This window comes from Trachypithecus francoisi, unplaced genomic scaffold (genome assembly GCF_009764315.1).
Source record: "Trachypithecus francoisi isolate TF-2019V2 unplaced genomic scaffold, Tfra_2.0 Lachesis_group0, whole genome shotgun sequence".
NCBI classification, from domain to species: Eukaryota; Metazoa; Chordata; class Mammalia; order Primates; family Cercopithecidae; genus Trachypithecus; species Trachypithecus francoisi.
The window spans coordinates 179,152,208-179,163,939 of record NW_022681453.1 but is presented as its reverse complement, the minus strand read 5'-3'; the positions used below and the strand labels follow the sequence as shown (position 1 = coordinate 179,163,939).

The 11,732-nt window shown below is 38.5% G+C and overlaps 1 long non-coding RNA gene across 1 annotated transcript; it reads left to right on the top strand.

Annotated features, from left to right (window-relative positions):
* Nucleotides 1-867: 867 nt before the first annotated feature.
* LOC117077837 lies at nucleotides 868-11,276 on the top strand. The gene is made up of 3 exons (XR_004434844.1): nucleotides 868-1,079; nucleotides 4,095-4,100; nucleotides 11,265-11,276. It is a non-coding gene; the product is annotated as an uncharacterized LOC117077837 (long non-coding RNA).
* Nucleotides 11,277-11,732: the final 456 nt, after the last annotated feature.

Below are 11,732 nucleotides of genomic sequence, written 5' to 3'. Positions count from 1 at the left end.
TCCATGTCCAACATCCTGGACACACTGGTGCAAGGATGCCAGTGCATCCTTAGGCTCCTAAGGCCTTGGGTAGCTCCACCTTTGTGTCCCTCCAGGGTTCAGCCCCCATGGCTGCTCTCACTGGTTGGCATTGAATGCCTATGGCTTTTCCAGGTGCGGGGTACAAGCAACTGTTGGATATACCATTCTAGGGTCTGGAGGACAGTGATCCCCTTCTTGCAGCTCCTCTAGGCAGTACTGCAGTGAGGACTTTGTGTGAGGCCTCCAATCTCACATTTCCCTTTGGCACTGTCCTAGTAGAGGTTCTTTGTGAGGGTTCTGCCCCTGTAGTAGGCTTTGCCTGGGCACCCATTCTTTCTTATACATTCTCTGAAATCTAGGCAGAGGCTGCCAACCCTCCCTTACTCTTGTACTCTGTGCACCTGCAGGCTTAATAACACATGGAAGCCACCAAAGCTTTCAACTTGCATGATCTGAAGCAGCAGCCTAAGCTGTAACTGGGGCCCTTTGTGCCGAGACTGGAGTGAGAGTGGCTGAGATGTGGGGAGCAGTGTCCTGAGACTGTGCAGAGCAGTGGGGCTCTGGGCTTGGCTCCTGACATCAGTGGGTCATCCTGGGCCTCTGGGCCGGTGATGGGAATGGCTGTCTCAGGGATCTCTGAAATGCCTTCAAGGCCTATTCCCCATTGTCTTGGCTATCTGCACCTGGCTCCCATTTAGTTATGCCAATTTCTTTAGCCAGTGATTGCTTCACAGCCTGCTTAAATTCTTTTCCAGAAAAAGCTTTTTCTTTCCCCACTTGGCCAGGTTGCAAATTTTCCAAACTTTTACACACTGCTTCCCCTTTAAATATAAGTTCCAACTTTAAGTCAGTTGTTTTCTCCCACATCTGAGTATAAGTTGCTAGAAGCAGACATGCCACATCTTGAATGCTTTGCCACTTAGAAATTTCTTCTGCCATATATCCTAGGTCATCATTCTAAAGTTCAAATTTCTACAGATCCCTAGGGCATGAACACAATGCAGCCAAGTTATTTGCTAAGACATAACAAAGATGACTTTTGCCCCAGTTCCCAATAAGTTCTTAATTTCTATCTGAGACTTGTCAGCTTGGACTTCACTGTCTATATCACTATCAGCATTTTGGTCATAACCAATTAACCAGTCTCTAAGAAGTTCCAAACTTTCCCTCATCTTCTTACCATCTTCTGAGCCCTCCAAACTCTTCTAACTATAACCCATTACTGTTATCCAAAGTCAATTCCACATTTTCATGTGTCTTTATAGTAATGCCCAATTCCTCAATACCAAGTTTCTGTATTAGATCACTCTTGCATTGCTATAAAGAAATACCTGAGGCTTGGTAATTTTTTTTTTAAAGACAGGATTTATTTGTTCATAGGTCTGTAGGCTTTACAGGAAGCATAGTACTGATGTCTGCTCAGTTTCTGGGGAGGCCTCAGGGAGCTTTTACTCATGGAAGAGTGCAAAGGGGGAACAGGCATCTCACATGGCAGAGTGGAAACAAGAGAGAGTGGCGGAGGTGCCACACATTTAAACAACCAGATCTCATGAGAACCCACTCACTACCATGAGGACAGCACCAAGCCACGAGGGATTCATCCTTATGACTCAAACACCACCCACCAGGCCTCCATTTCCAACACTGGGGATTACATATCAACATGAGGCTTGGTGGGGACAAATATCCAAACTATAGCATATTTCATTCATGATTGCTGTATTAGTAGTAATGTCTGAACCCATTTAATAACATTTGGTCTTATTTGGGCACTGTGCTAAGTGCTTTTCATATTTAATTCTTACAGCAATGAGTTAAGTAACAGCTATTATACTCTTTTTAGAGATAAGGTAACTGAGGCTTAAAGAGAATAGAAGATGTATTCACTGTATCACAGATAACAAATAGTCGATATCCAATTCAAGTCCAGATATGTCCTGATCCAAAGCCTATGCTCCAAAGCCCCACCCTACTCTGACTACAAAAATTCACTTCTTTTGATGTCGGTGGAGAAAAGGAAGTAAAAAGCTAGCCACTAGACAGCAAGTTTAACACTCTGTTCTATCAATATCCATTGGCAGGAAACCAATGGCAAATATAATTTCTGAAGGGGTATGGCCAGGGATTTTAGCTCATCCCTGCTCAGAAGTAAAAATTTAACAGCAGGAAAACAAAACCCTATTCTTCCTACCACCAGTCTTTAGCATTGCTCACATGCTGCTTTAGTGGATTTGGCTATTGTCCATCACTATGTATTATCTTACTGTTAGAGGCAGCTGTGTCAAGGAATTTTGTAGGCCACCTAGATATCAAAATAAAAAACCTACTAAGCCAAATATAAATGGGAGAAGTTATGACATAAACTAGTTGCATTAGGGTAATCAATTCTTGGCATACTATCCTCAGAGCTAACAGTCATTAACAAATAATTACCTCTCTGATTTGTGGGAAGCTAGTAAAATGTTTGGAGTATTTATAAATAAATAGCTCTTCCTCTTCAATTATTTATGAATAGATATTGAGTTCTATAGATTATATATGGTGAGCTTTTTAATTTCTCTTGCAAACTTTTTTTTTTTCTTGGTCCATTCACCTGATCTTTCAAATGAGAACACTGAGTTTTCTTTAGCTCCTCCTTCCATCAGGCCCCATGTTTCACTAATCATCAAAGCCTGTCCTATTCTACTTCTGAAAATTTTCAGAAATTGCATTCTTCTTGAGTCCCACTGCCTTTGCCATAGATTAGATTCTTTTTTGGAATCATTTGCTTAGACAACCATGATAGCCTCTCTACTGGTTTCCCTGTTTCCATTTGTTTCAACATTGCTGGTTTTAAAACATCTTAGATTATAATTGTGTTCTATCAAAACCCTTACAGAGTGACTTATTATCTGCAGAATAAAGTTCAAACTTCTTTAAATAATATTTAAAATCATATATTTATTCAAACATTTATTAAGCTTCTAAAGTTTATTCTGGGGGACAGGGGAGTGACAAAGGGTATTTCCTGCCATCAAAGGAACCCACCTAGAGTCTAGTAAATGACGTATGATTGTAAAAACAAATGCAGTAAAGTGTAATGGGTACTTCTTACAAATTTGAGAAGATATAAGGTTGTAATGAAAAAGTAGTTTATTATTTCCTATAGGGTACGTGTGTCGGTGGGCTTCCTAGTGTGTTTGGAGCCATTCTCTACTTTCCCATAATCCCAGACTGTGGTACTCTTAGCTTTAGGAATGGAAGATGTAATATAGGTGAAGCCAACATGTTTTCCTAGGCCCTGAACTCAGTTCACAGTTCAAGGGTGGACATGTGAAATAAAGTAGTCAAAAAAAAAAAAAAAAAGAAAGAAAGAAAGAAAAAAAAAAGAACAGGAAAGAAAAGGAAAAGGGAAAAAAAAAAAAAAAGAGTGTCAGGACTTTTGCAGGAAAATTTGCGTCAGAGATGTTCTTAGTTTCTTTCTGGACAAGGAAGCATGATGACCCAAGAGCTGCTGGCAGTATTTGGAAAATAGGAGGGAAGCCAAGCTCAGAATAAAGCCAACGTTGTGAAAATCAGAGCAAAAAAAAAAAGACAAGAAATTTATCTTTGATGTGAGTGTTGAGCTGAGAGATCAAGTATTGCTTAAATTCTGCCCTATTTCTGAACTTTTTAGTTAGGTAAGCCAATACATTCTTTTTATTTTTTTATGCAAGATTATGTATGGTTTTGGCCCAGTTTTAAATTTCTCTTCACTAAGAAATTGTTGAGAACCACAATTTTGGGGGCTGAAGAAAGGCCTCTTATCTGATCTAGATTCTTCCCTATGGAGCCTATATTATTCTAGTCAACTATGTTCCTGTATGTTGAAATGATTGCTCTTGGCTTCAGGTCTCCTATTAAGTCTCTCTCTCTTTGCTTAAGCATTTGCTCATTTAGATTATTTATGCTGGTTGTGCCTCCCGAAAATCAATTTCTCATAATTTAATTTTGGTAGACTACCCCAGTCCTATTCTCAGCCTGTATAGTCTAAATGTTTCTAACTGTACCCCACGGTTCCAGGAGTGGACACAAGGCCATGCTGAGCCAATAAGCTTACTGTGTTTATCTGGTTACAAATATTCGTTTAGTAGTGGACATCTGGTCAAGCCTGTTGAATCCAAATGAATAAGTACCACATCTAAAGATGTCATTCAGAGTCAGAGTCCAATCAGGAAATTAAGACGTGATAATTTGAACAAGAACATTTGTTATAAAAATTATTCTTTGGGAGGCCAAGATGGGCAGATCTCAAGGTCAGGAGTTCAAGACCAGCCTGACCAACATGATGAAACCCCGCCTCTACCAAAAATAGAAAAATTAGTCTGGTGTGCTGGCTTGTGCCTGTAATCCCAGCTACTCAGGAGACTGAGGCAGGAGAATCGCTTGAACCCGGGAGGCGGAGGTTGCAGTGAGCCGAGATCGTGCCACTGTACTCCAGCGTGGGTGACAGAGTGAGACTCTGTCTTAAAAAAAAAAAAAATATTGATGACTTACCAAGAATTAACTAGGAATAGATAAAAAGGAAATCTAAAGAATGCTGTAGAGCTGAGAGAGAATATCCAATGAAGGAACAAACTTGGAAGATGGGAAACTATTCCCTAAGATTCCTCACTGCTGGGAAGTCATCTAAGGAAAGGAGTTTCACTAGGTATCTTGCAGACCAGCCCAGCACCATGGGCATAAGAAAAGCCACACATGCTGCAACCAGGAAGAGAAGCCCCTTCCCTCTCCACGGTTCCTTCAGCACCTTCTACTGACCAAGCTTAGCATCATTCCTGTTGGCAAGAGAAACATGTTTCAGTATCACAAGAAGTGCAATAAAGGGTGAATTTGGGGCTGAGAGGCAATACACTGGTAACTGGCATGTCTGGAATTTTTATTTTTATACTAGGAAAAAGAAGCTCTCTGCTATCTGCCAATGTGCACTTAAGAGCAAGATGGTGGCTATCTTGCAACCAGGAGATGGAAGCATATCCTAGAATAAAGCTAGCATAGGAGAAAAGGACAGCTGAGAGACTGATAGAGGCAAGTTGATGACAATGTTGCCTGGCTCTAGCAATGCCTTTGATACACACAGCTTGAACTTTTTAGTTATAAAAAGCCAATAAATTATTTTTCTTACCAAACCAGTTTGAGTTGAATTTAAGTGTCTTACAGTCTAAGGAGCTGTGAGCAAATCTCTAGTAAATATTTAAGCATGGAGCTTAGGTTAGTGTTGTATCTCTGATATGCACGTATTGTTTCACATTGTCTTTGCGTTCGTAATTCATGTGATAAATTGATCTAGGCTCCAACTGATCTGAAAGCTCCATTACTGTGGAGAGCCTTCTTAAACGGAAAACCGATGCTACATTTGCACAGCACTATACAATCCTTATGTAACATCTTTCATTAGTCTGTGTAATGCCCTGCAGGTGTATCTCAGGCTGTTATGTTTTAATCATTTCATTAACAGTATCATATTCATTACCATGGAACAAATGAGACTGAGAGGTGCTAAGTGACATGGTAAAGTAACAAAGTTCTCCTTGAGTGAATGGGGGAATTGGGAGCCATAGCATTCATTTATCAGATTTGGGGCAATTTTTTCTTTTTTCTGGATGGAGTCTTTAGAGTGAGCCAAAAAACCTAAGCAAACCCAACATATTATCTGCCCTTTTGTGAACTGAATGATTTTAACGTGAAAGATGAATGAATAGCTGTAATATTGTCCCATAAACTTAAATGTTCACAATTTAAGAAATTGAATTGGTTTTTATTGGTGCTTTTCTCAACTGCTTCTGAAAGGTAATTTGCCTGATAATCAAAAAAGAGAGGAGAGAATTTTGTTGAACACACAGAGGAGTGGTTTTGTAGTGAACCATTAGCTTTGCTCATGATCAGCTGAGACCGAGTTGTATCAATGGCAGTCACTCACATAGTCTGACAAGGGAGGGATTGCCTGATGATCAGAGAACATTTCCAAACGTGTGATAGACCAGAAACTGCCCTCAAATGACCTGGCACTGTTCCCAGAGATGAAGATGACAGCCCCTATTATATACATCTTTGTTAAGAAATATTTCTGCATTTCCCGTATTTCTACAAATTTAATTTAAGTTAGAAGACTGCTGCAGAAGAATAGAACTTGGTATTGGAAAAAGAAATAGAATTAAAATGCCCTTCTCATTGGCTTTGATAATTTTTAATCTTTTTCTCCTTGGAACTTTGGCCTTAGTAGGATTTGGGTGTGAGAAAGGAGAACAAAAAAGGAGAAGAAAGAAGAAAGTATGGGAGAAGAAAGAGTTATTAAGGAATATTCATTATAAGTTATAAACTTGACACGATAAAGAGAATTGAACAAACTCTTTCTCCCTAATTCGTTCATGTTTAGAAAGAGAATCAGGGTGGGAATCTAAGAAAACATTCATCCTGAGAATTCTAGGCATTCTATTGGAAGTCTTTCATGAGGGATCCTAGACCTTCTAGAAAAAGAATATGTGTATATTGTCGAGACTCCAGAAGTTAAGCCCAAAACTCTCTGGTAGGAGATAAATAGTTTTAGCAACCTGTGGGAAGAGTAAATTCACGTTTCCTCAGAGGTCAGCAAATTCTGCATAAACAGACAGAGGTCTAAAAGATAGGAAAGTGATATATCTGAATGTGGTGCTAGTGTTTCTTACAAGCACAGACACTTAGTGCACATGTTCTAAGTTCATGGAAAATGGGGATTTTTAAACTGGAAGAATCAGTTGGCCTGTGGAAAACCAAAGAGAACGATAATCACTGACAAAGCCTGTTTTGATCCAAGAAAGATCAAAATAACTCTGCTCCGTTTGTTTGTAACTTCTGAAAACTGGAAATAGCCTATCTGTTCATTATTAGACAAATGGATAAAAGTATTGTGGTATATCCATATAATGGAATACTATTCAGCAGCCAAAACGAATGAACTAGTTTAACATTCAACGATATGGGTAAACCTCCAAGTAATTTTGCCAAGTGAAGGAAAGCAGACAAGAAAAGAGTACATACTATATGATTTAGGATATTTAAAACTCTAGGAATGCAAAGAAATCTGTAGTGACAAAGCAGATCACACCGCTTGGGTATAGGAGGAGGGTAAGGAAGGATGGGAAGGGGAAATTTCAAAGAAGTACAAAGAAATTTGTGGGAGGGGTAATGTGTATGTTCACTGTCCTAATTGTGGTGATGACTTTACAGGTAAATATTGTATGTCAATTATGCCTCAGCAAAACTGTTAAATTAAAAAATCTACTCACTTCTTGGCCCAAACAATTACATTTGACTGTGAGAGGTTCTGGGAAAGAAAATTGCTTCCCAACTTCAGGAATAAGATGTGTTTCATGGAGATGGTGAGAACATCAGAGTGGAGCATCAGCTGTGAAATGGCCATAGAAAACCTATAATAGCTTCCAAGATGGAAGCCATTGACTTTGGAATCTTAATAATGAGACCAAGTGAGAGTTTGGAGCTAAGCCAACTAACTTTGCTACTAACATCCAAGTCTTTGGTTGTTGGTATGACTTCAATTGCAGTGAGGATTAGGCAAATATTTCACAATGAATATTACAAAGGGTAAACATGGACTTGGCATGTTATTGCCATCAGACTAAGATGCCAGGAAGTGGCTGAAGGACATGAAGATCAATGTCATTGTTCTGGACTAACACCTACATTTGTTCTGGCGAAGTCCACAGACAACCAGGCCTGCTTCTTTGTCCACATTTGGCTTGAGAAGGCATTTAATAACTGGGATTTTGTTGGCTCAGGATAGATGAAACGAGAAGAAACATAGACGTTTCCACACCTTGCCATGTGTAGAAGAAACAAGACTTCTGTGTGGCTCCAGGAGAATAATGGTCAATGGGCAAAAACTTTTGAATGGCAGTCAATGATTTAATATGAAGTCATTAACAAAATGAAATGAGCTGCTCTGTGAGACTGCAATCTCCCAGTCAGTGAGACCATTAGAACAGAAGTGAATTACAAATATCGTTTCTACAGCTTGTGCTCCCTTAAGGTAAATTATGTGTAATGTAATTGATTGACTCAGGAACACAATCTGTGTTATAAAGACCATTATTAGTTATAACATGGTCACTAACTGTGTGTGCATAGGAAAAAAGATATTGCAGAAAGCATAGTGATATACACCTATTTTGAGTGACTGTGTCCTTAGTTTGCATTGCATTCCTTTATTCAGTATCTGCAATTGTAAACTGTGTTACAATTTTTTGTTTTTTACAACCTAATTTGAATTATGCCCGTTTTTAAAACAATATGCCCCATAGGTGACAAAAAGGTATATATTAAATTGCTGTAGATTGCTCAGTTAAATTGATTGCCTTTGCAACATGATCTTTTATAAAGTGAGATTTTTTATCATCGCAACTATAACATCAATGTGTTATAGCCCTGTACAATGGTTGATTACGTTGTGCAATATTAGATTAGATTTTCCAAGGTGATTGTCAACTCTTTAATGATCTGATAGTAGCAATCGTATGTAGGATAATCAATGGGGATGAAGTTCCTTGTACTGATAATATTTTCCTACTCGCATTCACCTCTCATTTTCTCCTGAATTTCTCCCTTCTTATTATTCAATTCAGAGATTCTGGGGTAAATTTCAGAAGAGAAGGAACAATAGTTTGGTTTCACCCATGTTATAATTTTAGATGCCTTTGTGACACTCAAGAAAGGGTGTGAGTAGGAGATTGAGTCTGGAGCAAAGAGAGGAGAGTGCCTAGTATGATGATACATATTTCCATGAGATTAGATGAAACTACCCATACAGAATTTGGAGGAAGGTTGGTAGATGGAGCATCTTGGGCTTCTCTGATATTTAGATATACACTACAGAAGATAGGGATAAAATAACCCGTGAGATATGAACAAATTCAGGTGAGCATTGTGTCACAAAAACCCGGGAAATAAAGTATTTTCAAAAGGAGGCAAAGCCACATAATTTCTCTGTTCTTCTTGCCAAAAATACATAACTGAATCTAATCATGGGGAAACATCAGACAAACCCATTTTGAGGGACAGTCTACAAAATAATAAATGGCCTGGAGTCTTCAAATCTATCAAGGGCATAAGAAAGACTAAGGAACTGCTCCAGGTTAAAAAGACTGAAAAGACATGACAACGGGCCGGGCGCGGTGGCTCAAGCCTGTAATCCCAGCACTTTGGGAGGCCGAAGCGGGCGGATCACGAAGTCAGGAGATCGAGACCATCCTGGCTAACATGGTGAAACCCCGTCTCTACTAAAAATAGAAAAAACTAGCCGGGCGTGGTGGCGGGCGCCTGTAGTCCCAGCTACTCGGAGGCTGTGGCGGGAGAATGGCGTGAACCCGGGAGGCGGAGCTTGCAGTGAGCCGAGATCGCTCCACTGCACTCCAGCCTGGGCGACACAGCAAGACTCCATCTCAAAAAAAAAAAAAAAAAAAAGAAAAGACATGACAACAAAATGCAATGTGTAATCCTTGATTGGATCCTGACAAGTAACTCTTATTTTTTATGTGCTATAAAGGACATTATTGGGACAATTGGTGAAATTTGGATAGGTTCTGTGGATTTGATAATATTGAATCAATGTTAATTTCTTGATTTTGATAGTTATATGGTGATTGTGTAAGAGAATGTATTTATTTAAAAAAAAGAAGCACACAGAAGTATTTAAGGGTAAAGGGGCATAATATCTGTGGTGTATTTCCAAATAGTTCAGAAAAAAATAATATCTTTATCTATCCATATATCTGTGTCTCCATCTATCTATCAATAAAGAATAAGCAAGTGAGGTAAAATTTTAATTCAGGAAAACATGGGTAAAGGATGTATGATAATTAATTTGTACTACATTTTCTGCTTTTTTAAATCTGAAATTATTTAAAAATAAAATTTTTAAAATTAAAATAAAAGAGAAAATATCAAAAATAGACACATGTCTCTGTCAATTATTCTTTTCTTGATTGAAAACTGTGGCTTTTCTTGGTCCCTAAAGCCCACTATATGTGTACATATGTCTTTCAACCTTACACCTGGCATTTAATATTCTTTTTGCTTCAGAAATTTAGAACGAAGTCTCTAGACTCAAGGTGCCTTCAACCACATTTTTCCATGGAGGGATTTCTAATGATCTTGGATAGAATTAAGCCCTGATGAAAGAATACTTCAGTCTGGTTTATGGGCTTATTCTGCTTGATATATAAAACTCTTACATGACTTTTCTCATGAAGGAGTCCTTTGATACATTAGAACAACAATATTATTGTCACCCAGCAATTTCATTCCAAGAGCCAGAGCTATATATAAGTCATAAGAATGCATTCATAAGGGTTGGAAAACACAGCTTTGTGAGATTGACAAGAAGACATTTCAGTATCAGAACAAGCGAGGTTTCTGAAGAGCATTTCGTTGGGGTCAAGAAAATGGCAGCTGGATCTGTAGGACATTCACGTCAGAGCTTTTTCCCTTGAACGTTTTCAGTTCTACAGAGGCCAAAAATTACATCTTTGTTTCCCTCCAATTTTCTTTGGCCTCTCAGACTTCTGAGTGATTCCTTAATTGTCACTCACCAACAAAGACTTAACATTTACCAGGGGACTTGACAGCAAATTCCTCAGGCCTTCAAGCCATGGATGATTAGAAAAGCCAGCATTTAGTAATTAAGCCATGAAATGAATGTGAACCACAAAATATTCGGAAGGTTGTCGCAGAATATGCCTAGCAGCTGTCCAACATGAAGGGCTTCTCTTAGAAGAAGAGCCCTTCAGTCTTCACGATATCTGGGGGACCTTTTAGCTGTGTTGCCATTTTTCCCTAGCTGGAGATTTTCTTATACTTCTGAACAGCTAATATAAATCACAACATTTCGTAATGGTATGCAGGCATCCTAGGGTTGGCTTAATATATATCATCTAGCAATTTGCAGTACAACCTACTGGGTAACTCTGCATAAGATATTTTGATCAGTTTATGCAGCATAATGATGATGGGTTTGGTAAATTACTAGCTTTTCCTTTTGTATGATTGATTAACTGCTCAGGACTACTGAGTGGGCTCAGAGATGCGTAAGTTTGGAGAAATATTAAGCCTTCACCCCTCTGTGTTAAAACATGAAAATTCTAATGAATCAAGAAAATGCATTTTATATGTCTAGAGCTTACACAATCACAAGACACTCATTAAAATGTCTGTCTGTTGAGAGCATTTACTAGTGTTTCCTTCTGCAGTAGTATTTCCTCATGTTGAATAAAAATTGTTTATTCACAAAGAGTAATTTTTCTTCAGTTAGATTAATGGTCAGGTTTTTTCCAGTTTGATATTCTATCAATTCAGGAAATATGTACTAAAATTAAAATAGAAATAAATGAAAATAACTATGGTAAGCCCTTGTTTAACCTCACCCAAAGCTAATTTTTAAACATGTATTTCAATTTTGCTCTAGTTTCCTCAATAATATCAATGAATATTTAGCAAACAGTCTCTATGTACTGTTCTGTGCACTCTGCTGGAGGTAATCAAAAAAAGGATTTCATGTGGTCAACATATCTCCCCTCAATCATATCTCTCAATTTTTTTTGAAGGAAGATGGAGTGATTGGCTGGTGGGGTGAATGTAGATGTTAACACCTACATAAAAATACACCCAAATTCCTGTCATTGTAGTCACGAATTTCAGTGACT